The sequence below is a fragment of the Pyrgilauda ruficollis genome, unplaced genomic scaffold, assembly GCF_017590135.1.
Source record: "Pyrgilauda ruficollis isolate IOZ18807 unplaced genomic scaffold, ASM1759013v1 scaffold11, whole genome shotgun sequence".
NCBI classification, from domain to species: Eukaryota; Metazoa; Chordata; class Aves; order Passeriformes; family Passeridae; genus Pyrgilauda; species Pyrgilauda ruficollis.
The window spans coordinates 3803-13810 of record NW_024509210.1 but is presented as its reverse complement, the minus strand read 5'-3'; the positions used below and the strand labels follow the sequence as shown (position 1 = coordinate 13810).

Genomic DNA, 10008 nt, shown 5'->3' with positions numbered 1-10008 from the left:
CAGTTCAGGGAGAGCACTGGCAGGTTGGACAGGGATTAGAGATGGACAGCAAGAGCTGGGAAGTTCTAAAGAAGGTTCTGCCAAATTTCAAGGAATTTGAACTGCTGAGAGGTGAGAGACTCAGACAAATCTGTGGTGGAAAAATGGGATTAACAGAGGTGTTTTGATTCAGACAATGATAAAGAGCAGTTAGTGGTGGAAAACAGAGGTACTTGAACCTTGGGAAGGGTTTGTGTTTGACCAGGGAAGGTAATTTACACTGGAAATACATAAAATTCTCACTGATGAGTAGTTAGATCAAGTTTAGATACTTTAAAACATGACTGAGTTGAAGAACATGATCCCATTTAGCTGCTGTGTGGCCTGTGCTGTACAAAAGGTCCAAACAGATGGAAGGACTCTTGCAGTGCATGAGGAGAACTCCTAAGCTGAGGTTCAGAACAAAGCTGCTCTTTTGCAAACACTCCAGCTGATGTTGCTGCTTGGATAATCTGACTTTCCCATCAGTGGGGCTGGGATTTCTCTGGGGCTGTGCTCATCCCAACTATTTCCATTTCTTCAGCAGCTTCACAGTGGAGCCCTTCAGGGCTCTGGAAGTGCTCCCAGGAGAGTTTGCCATGGAAGAAGCATTTCCATGCTGCCTCTTCCACTGCTTTGAGGTAACCCACGAGGCATCTCCGCTTTGAGTTGTGAGAGAGTTTTAGTGAAGGAAGCCTGATGGAATTCATTAGGGAAGAGAGGTGTGGTGTGGTTCCCTTTCAATGGATTTCTGTCAAAGTGTATTCTGAAGTTAACTGGTTAATTTTCCCTTATTGTCTGTGTTTAAATTGGGGAATCCCCATTCACCTGCAATGTTAAGGGTATCAACTGAAAGAAACCCTGCCTTGGCCATGATTTCAGGGATATCAATGGATGGGGAATCCCCCTTTTCTTGCTGAAATAGATCAGGGAAGACCCTTTATGATGGGATTTTACTGGTTTGAAATGAGAGCAAACCTTCAATTTTCATCATCTTTCAGTTTAAACTGACAAGGAGTCTCTGTTGTGCCTTAGTTTTTAGAATTTAAATTGGTAGAAACTCCCACCGATTCCATCAATTTAGGGATTTGTACTGAGTGGCAAAAAAAATGGCTGGGAAAAAAAAGCAGCAAAAAAAGCGGGGGGAAAAAAAAGGCGTCCAAAAAGGGTGGGGAAAAAATAGTGGCAAAACTGATGGGGGAAAAAGGGTGGCAAAAATGGTGGAAAAGAAGTGTGTGGGGGAAAAACGGAAAAAAAGGCAGCAAAAAAGGATGGGGAAAAAAAGGCAGGGGAAAAAGCAGGGGGGAAAGAAGGCAGCAAAAAAAGACGGCAAAATAGGGCAGAGGAAAAAATGGAGAAAAAAAAGTGGTGGAAAAGAGGTGGCAAAAAAGATTAAAAAAAAAAAGGCAGGAAAAAAGGCAGCGGAAAAAGGTGGAAAAGAGTTAAAAAATGGAGATGTCATAATGGTGAAATGTGGTGTTTAATAAGCAGGAAAACTCTAGCAAGGTGAGGAGAAAAGGGAGCAAAACATGAGCAGAAAAAGGATGGGAAATATGAAGGAAAAAGAGCAGGAGTCCCAGAGGTACCCCCAGACCTCAGCCCCCCACCCAAATCCTACAGACCACCCCCACATATCCCCAGGAGAGCCCCTCCAAACCCCACAGACAAATTAGTTCAGACCAGATTTCGGGGTTTTTTTCATTCTTGAGGGTTATTAACCTTACCTGCAGTTATAAGGCCAAATAGTTTTGGAATATATTCTAATTTAATCTAGCTCTCCTCTGTGGTGCGTACTCACAGCAGCCGTATTTAATTCATATGATGTGTGAATTTGCTTCTGTCCCTATCCCAAATGTCAGCCTTCCTGGTCTCTCAGCTTCTTTTTAACATGCTGGTAAATCTTCTGCATCCCTCTGCAGTATTTCCTTGGGTAAAAACACTGAAGAGCACTAGCTAAAGGATGCTACCTACAGCTGGGCACAGGGACCACTGGGAAGGGATGTTATAGCAGCATTTTCTGTCCCTGTGCTGGTGCTGTTCTCCGTGGGAGGGAGCTGGGAAATCTCTATTTCTGCTCCTGTGCTCTTCCTCATGTTGGTCACAGCTGATGCCAAGCCCAGTTTTCCCACTGTAATGATGATTCTGGACATCTGAGTGTACCTGCTGGCCTTGAAAGTCCCACTGATGCTTATTAAGGAGAAGGCAAGTCACAGCATTTCCGTGTGGAAATGGAAATGCATGGCTGCCCCTCAGTGCAGCTCTTTTAGTGACAGCGGTCAGTGACCATTCCTGGTGCAGTTCTGTTATAATTTTTTCTTACACTATTTTATTCCCTTCACACTTCCCATCCTTTTCCATGCCTCACTTCTTAACCAGCACTGCCCCAGTGTCCCTCGGTGCAGCTCCTTTAGAGACAAGGGGAAGTCTCAACAGACAGGGCTGCAGCCAGGGCAGGGGCAGGGCCAGGCACATCCCAGCGCGGGCGGTGCTCGGAGTCTGCCGGCCTGTGCAGTTCAGGCAGATCAAATCAATCCCAGTTGTCAGAGATTTCCACCACCTGCTATTTCCCCCCTCTTTTCCTGAATGGATTTCACAGTTCTTCCTTTCCTTCCACACAGCGGGAAAGCAAAATGCCCGCCTGCCCCATGGCCATCCCCGGTGCCTTCCACCGCTCCAGCCTTGTCCCTCTTTCTCTCCTCTTTACTTTGCTCCACTTTCTCCCTCCTCCTCATCCTCTCCCTGCCAGCTGGCAGCAAAGCCATTTCACCCACTGGCACCAGCTGCCTGCTCTCCCTCGCTCCCATTTTGCCCCCTCGGAACTCCCGGAGCCGCCGTGGGGCCGGGTCATGGTGCAGGGAATGATGGCAGGGATACAGTCCAAAAGTGTCACCTTCAGGCCAGTTTGTGATGATTTCCAAGAGCCCAGGGCGATTTGGATTTCCCATCGGAGCTTATTGTGCAGTGAGGGCAAAGCACTCACTCCAGGCAGCATCGGTGGCAGGATGGATTGCAGAGACTTTTCCTTTGCACACCCAGCCCAGCGCTGGCACTGGGGATGGATGAAGAGGCACTGAGGTGACCCTGAGAGCGAGTGCAAGGCACAGGGTGCCGCTGAGGAAGGACAGCCCTGTGCTGGGCTCAGAGGTGAAGCTGGCACTGCCCAGCGTGGAGAAGGTCCTTTCTGCAGCCCCTGTTACAGGGGAGCCTGGGCCTTGCTGCAGAGATACCGCCGTGCAATGGAGCAGTTCTCACTCCTGAATCTATTCCCATCAGCCAGGTAGACACACTCGGAATTGCCGAAGACAGGAACCCTGCAGGGAGGAGCAGAGGCAGCGCTGGTTTCCAGGTGTCTTAGGTTGGAAATAGGGGTATTCTATTCCCATCTGTTAGAGGAGGAGCAGTTATCTTCTGTTAGCTGGGCAGTTTTCTTTATCTCCTCCACAGTCAGTCCTCCCTCCAGGAGATCTCTTCTGTTCATGGGACAGTGAGTGTCCCTGCATGGCTGATAAAATTCTATCATCCCACTGGTAGTGCTCTGCCCAGGGGGAGGAGCCAAGCATTCCTACCTAGATACAATCTGAAGTTTGGAACACCAAAGCAGCCTTTTCCACTGCTCCTGAGGAGCAGCTTTCTTCTTCACTGGATTCCAAGAGAAAGACCAGGCCATCTACAAAAGCCCTGGACCTTCAGAGGAAAACTCCACCGGTCTCCAGGATCCCTGCTCCAACAGAACCACAGCTGGCACTGCAGGAGGGCTGAGCCAGCATTTATTGGGACTGCTGCCACCACCCTGAACCACAGGGTGCCAGGTAATATTCGGACCCGGTCAGCAGGTTTTTGGGGTTTTTTTGTTTATACTATTACATTTGTAATTATAGATCTCCTAGTCAATAAGCGTTATTCCTATTCCCATATCTTTGCCTGAGAGCGTTTTAATATCAAAATTATAATAATTCCGAGGGAGGGGTTTACATTTTTCTATTTCAGGGAAGGATCCTGTCTTCGTAAACAAACAATTGTGTTGTCAAACCAAGACACCAGGGAACACCTTGTGCCCCTGTCCCCCCAGGCCCTGCCCGGCTCCCCGGCACTCACCGGGAGCTGTAGCTGCTGCCGTCCCCCCAGTGCAGGCGCTCGCCCCGTCTGCGCAGCCCGAGCCAGTAATCGCCGTTCCCGCGGAGGCGGAAGAGCAAATCCTGCCCGGGAGAGAGGAGTGGGAGCTGCCCCGGCCCCTCGGGGGGACCCGTGCCCGGGGCTGCCCCCGCCCGCCGGGGCTCCTTCCCTGCAAGGCCCCGGCCCAGGGCTGCAGCCCCGGCCCTACGAGCACCGAGCCCGGCCCAGGAGCACCCCCAGGCTGCCCTCAGCCACCCCACACCGCCCGCAGCCCCTCACTCACCATTTCCTCCTCGTCCTTGGCAATGGCCAGGGAGGCCCCGAGCTCGGAGCACCGTTCCTGAGCCTGCTCCCAGCTGCTGTAGGCTTTTGAGAAGCCGTAGCAGACCCCATTGTAGCCAACCCAGTCAAAAGGACAGCAATGCAAATGCAGCGAGCCCCGAGCTGGGGCAGCACCGACCGCGGGTCCCACCTGGGCTGGAGCCGCCGCCGGGCTCCGGAATGACACGAACGCGCCGCCGCTCCGATCCCGGCCAGACCCCGCGGCCGCTGCCCCCGCAGGACGGAGCCGATGTGGGTGTTGGCGGAATTTTTGCTGTTTTCAATTTTATGCGTGTAGGAAACCCTCGAGGCGAAGGGGTGAAGTAATAAGTGGAGGCGACGCGAGGGCGGCGACGCTCCCGTTCCGTAAAATCCGAGCTAAGTAAAATCCCCACGCCGTAAAGCTAGTGAAGAACCCCAGGCCCGGGGAAGCTGATTCTGGAGGGTCTTAGCAGAGAATCTTGGCAGGGATTCTTGGGGAGGGCTGGGCCAGGCCAGGGGCCCGGTGCCAGCAAAAACGCTCTGTGCCTCTCCTCCTCACCCAGGACAGGCAACATATTAAATAATTTATAAATAATTAATTAAAATAAATGTAATTAATTAATTAAATGTTAATTAAGGGGGATTTTCCCTTTAATTTAGCCTCCTAAAGTGAGGGGAAATGCAGTTTTCCTTTTCAGTTTCCCTCAGCAAAGACCATTCTGGGCGCTTTTGGACATCTTTTTCCATTCGTGAAGGTCCCTTCAAATGGAGGCTCCCCTCGATGGCACTCTGACAATGGCTCATCAAGAGGTTCCTCTCAAGGGAAGCCCTTTCAGACCAGGCACAGCGGTGTTTGCCCTCAGTTTGAACCTGAAGATGATGAAAATGGGGCTCTTTCCCTCAATTGAAACCCATGGAACAGTACGATAAAGTTACTCTCCTTCCATTTAAACGTGAAAATAATGGAAAATGGTGATTGCCTGACTAACAAGGCATCCAAAATGATGAAAAGGTGTGTTTTCCTTCATCTGAGACCCTTCAAATCATAGGTGAATGGGGATCCTCTCCAGTTCAAACACAATTGCAGAAAAGGTTTTCCTCCTTCAATTTAAGTCCCTTTTGTCCTCAAAACCCCCCATTTTTGAGGGGTACTGGGGGCCGTTTGGAGAGAAAACCCAACTGGAAGGGGTGGGCTGGGCTTCCAGGCTGTGATTTTTCCTTATTCGGTCTTTTGCTGTAATTTTTGTCAAGGTCTAAGAAACCATTTTAAAATTTTAAAATTGAGGGGTGTTTCTCACACTAATTTTCAATCTGCTTTTGTAGCATACTGTCATTAGTACTAGAAGGGCATTACTGTAGTCTCTTTTATTTTATTCCCTCTGAGAGGACAGAAAGTTGGCAAAACCCTGTGCTTCTCCTCCTCCCTCCTGCTCTTAAAAAAATCCCCAAAGAAGTCCCAAAGTGCTCTGTAATGCTCTGCCCCAGGCAGTTTAGTTTGTGTGACTCATCTTGAAAATGTGACTGAGACGGTATCTGAAATACAGTGTTAATTTCTTTTACACTTTTTGTGAAATCGTTGTTTTCCACTTGATTTTGATGTTGAAACCATTCGCTGTAGCTGCTTTCCATACAAAGAAACCTTTAGACGTGTTTACTCTTGCTGCCAGTAGAAGAGAATTTTCAGTAAATTCTCCAGTTTGTAATAGTAGTCGTAGTATTTGTGTGTTTCAGTAGTGCTCATCCAGCCACACTTAATGTGTAAATAGAATTGCCAAAAAACAAATGTTTCAAGTTGGAACTAAAGTGTTTCAATATTTTATGTTCTTTTGTGTGTCAGAGAGGATTTGGGCTTAAAAGATGAAAATCTGCCTCTGTTGAAAACAAAGAGAAATTTTCCCTTTATGGAACCCTAATTTTACCTCAGATGTCTGTGACTCCTTATTGGTTTTGCCCCCGGAATGTGAATGCACTTTTCAACACCAGCTGGGCTTTGTGGGAAATGGTTTTGGGGACCCACCAGAAAAGTTCCTCATTTGAGTGTCTGAGACCATGGGGAGGTTTTCAGCATTTCCTTCTCCCAGGTGGGATCTGATGTCCTGAGTGGCCTTGTCTCCTCAGAGATTTCATGGCCCGAGGCAGCAAAGGCTGATGGAATGTGCTTGATCCTCTCCTGTCTCACGGGGAGGAAGAGCAAACAGCAGAGCTGGAATCACCTTCTCCATTCCTGATTTCTCCTGCCAGCAGATCACTTGGCTCCCTCAGGCTGCAGAAGTCACTTTTCCTTTTTGATGGATGGCAGCCAGGTGCTGCAAGTTAGGGCTGCTTCAGAAATCCTTTTGGCTTGCCAGCATCCTTCTGCCTAAGAGCTGAATTTAGAAACAGACAGATGTAGTGAGGCCAGGAGCTAACTCAGAACTGTTAGTAGGATCCCATGGAAAAAGATCCCTAGAAAAGACTGCAGTCACTTTTATAACAAAGTTTCTAGCAGATATTCCTGGACTCAGGTGAGCCATGGAATAGTGTAGCAGGATCAGAAACAGCAAATCCACTCTTGGCCAAGAGTTCCCAGCTCTTCCTGTGGCACTGACAGTGGCTCCTGTCAGGATGTTTAACTCAGCAGAAAACCAAGGTGACCACAGGATGAGATGTTATCTGCCTAAAAAGTGAACTTGCTTTCTGGTTCCACTTTAATCTCCTGCTACCAAGTGCAGCTGCCCTCCTGCCTGCTGGGTCTCAAAGGCTTTGTTACACTGCAGGCATTCAGATGCTCTCTAGCACTGCTGTAGAAAACAAAATATATGCCTTATAAAAGTGTACCTTAAGTCAGCACTGACAGCTGTACATCAGAAAGTGATTTTGTGTCTGACTGAATGTCCTGGTTTGAAATGGAGGTGAGTTTTTTGAGAGGCTGTGGCCAAACCAATGGGTGCTCAGATTTGAATGTTGGCACCTGGTGTGGCCAGTGAGGACGTGGATTTGCCTCTGAGAACACAGGGGGTTAAAAACAGAGAACTCCCGAGGGAAAGCTCTCTTGGTTTGGTCAGAGAAGGAGGTCAGAGCTCCCCTACCCAGCCAGGGCTGGGTGAAGGAGGGGAAGCCACGCGGCCGGGTGAGGTAGCTGCCTTGGGTAGAGGAGGGGGGTGAAGGCTCCTGCAGGATGGAAGGGTGGAGGAGCCCTGAGAGGCATCGAGCAACCAACCCCCCCGCCGGGAGAGAGAGAGGGAGAGCCTGTGCCTGAGCTTGTGCCACCTTGAAATCTGATCTCTTGTGCTGGCAGCAGAGAAGGAGAAGGGAGGGGATGCGGTGAGAAGGTTCCTGGCAGCCGTGGCAGTTCTGGGCAGGCAGAGCCCAAGATTTTATCCCTTTTCTTGGATAGTGGAAACCTTACAAATACTGATCCTCCTGGATATGGATGAAAAGAGAGATAGAGATGAAATAGGAGGAAATGGGCAAGTATGATGAGAGTTTGTGCAAGTGAAAGATGTTAGGAGAAGTTGAGAAGAATCCTAGGTGGGAGGAGATGATGGAGTGGCCTTGGGCTGGACTCTTTTCTTGTATGGCCATGGACAGACCCATGTTTTTCCTGTCACACAGAGACTGCATTCAGGGGAAGGTGATGGCTTGGAGCCAAGAGAGTGCGGTGATGTTGTGTGAAGCAGTGGTGTGAACAAAGACGGCTGAGGAGGGCGTGGGATGCCCTCTATCTTCAGTGAAGAAGAAGAAGAAGAAGAAGATCGCTGTTCTTGAGACCCCTCGGCCCCAGGGGGTGAATTTGGGGGGGACTGGTGTCCCAAAATTGAGAGACTGTTGCTTTTTTGCGACTGGGTGGGGCATCCTTAAAAGGGAACCCTAAAAGCAGTTCTGGTCCATGTGCAGTGGTGAGAGCACAGAACATGGAGGGAAGAAGTCACGAGGGCAGATGTTCTCCAGGTGATGCCATGAGTGACATGGAAACACAAGAGGCTTCAACTCTGTTTCCGGGGAAAGCCCATGGTGCAAGAGGGACTCCTCTCTCCTTGATGAACTGAGATTTGATTACGTGAGGGGTGGTGATGGACTGAGAGTTGTTTATCTGAGGGGTGGTAACTGGATGGAAAATCTAAGGTCTTATTTCATGCTGTGGTGGAAACTGGGGGGAGGAGGAGGAATGTTTTTGGAAGGTTTTCATTCTGAGTTCTGTGTCTCTTCCTTGTTACATATTGTAGTTAATAAAGTTTTTTCCTTTATTCCTAAGCTGGAACCTGCTTTGCTCTATTTCTGGTCACATCTCACAGCAGCCACTGGGCAGAGTATATTCTCATGGGGACACTGGCATTGCACCAGCGTCAAACCATGACACTGAACCAAAACTTCTTTAGAAAACACGAGACCTTCCATTGATCAGAATTATTTATTAGAAATTGGAGTTGTTTTCCTATCAAATTTCCATGCATAACACAGACACCTTTCCCCCTTTCAGTCCAAGAAGAAATCTTGATGAAAACCTTTGTTTCCAAGTCACTGTCCCCGCTGCAGAGAGCCTGGAGCTTTCCTCACCCTGTCCCCAGGGGACTGTGAGCTGCCCTCCACAGCAGCAGAGGCCACACGTTCCCCCCTCAGGTGAGGAGTGGAAGGTGCCCTTGGCAGAGCACAGGCTCCTCAGGCAGGGGGCTCAGGCTGGTGTCAGTCCCTGCCCCAACACCCCATGGTGATGTAAGGGGTGAAAAATGCCACATGTGCTGTGCACAGCAGTGACCCTTAATCAATCTTTCCAATCCTCTTGGAATCCTCTCTCCTCTTGGAGCTGGTCGGGCTCCTGGGGAACACAGGACAGCAAAATGAGCTCAGTATGGCCCTTGAAGGGAGAGAGGCAAGAAGCAAGAGTCCAGCGTGGTCTCTTTGAGCTTTCCTTTAGGACAGGCCTGTGTGTCCCCACCCCAAAGGCACAGAGGGGGCTCTTTAAACGGTGCCACCGTGTCCCTGTGCCCACCGTGTCAGGATCCCATGAGAGAGCTGCGGAGGCGTCGGGGCCAGGAGAGCTGTGCCAGAGAGCTGTGCCCGAGGCACCGCTGTGCCCGGCTGTGTGTGCGCGTGTGTTTGCTGCTGTGCCAGGGCTGAGAGCACACGTCCTGCTCTGCACAGGGCACTGAGTGCTGGGCACAGCTCTGGGCACAGGGACACAAGCAAATGCAGTCACACACTCCAGCCACGGAGAGCAGGAGATGAATGAAAGGCAGGAGGGGTGTGTTGTACGGAGTTCCCATGGGCTTTATTTCAGCCACACACTAAAGGGCTCCAGGGACAATTTTAATTGAATTCATTATCAAACAAATCAGAGCAAGGGAATGAGAAGTACACCAAAATCTAAAAAAGCACCTTCCCCACACTGTCCTCCCTTCCTCGTCTTAACTTTATCACCAATTCCCTCCCTCCAGAAGGAGTTGAGAGACAAAACTTTGGGAGGGGCTGAGGGTATAAAAGGCAGAGCATGCATTTTGTAAACGAGCACGCTGCTGACAGTCACAGAGACCCCCAGCACTGTCATTTTTCCTTATTCAGTCCATTATTGTATTTTTTGGTTAAGGTTAAATAAAC

At 49.6% G+C, this 10008-nt stretch overlaps 1 long non-coding RNA gene across 1 annotated transcript; it reads right to left on the bottom strand.

The window, feature by feature from the left end:
• Window positions 1-2896: 2896 nt before the first annotated feature.
• On the bottom strand, window positions 2897-4558 carry LOC121358067. The gene is made up of 3 exons (XR_005955826.1): window positions 4415-4558; window positions 4114-4214; window positions 2897-3329 (listed from the first exon to the last, which is right to left on the bottom strand). It is a non-coding gene; the product is annotated as an uncharacterized LOC121358067 (long non-coding RNA).
• Window positions 4559-10008: the final 5450 nt, after the last annotated feature.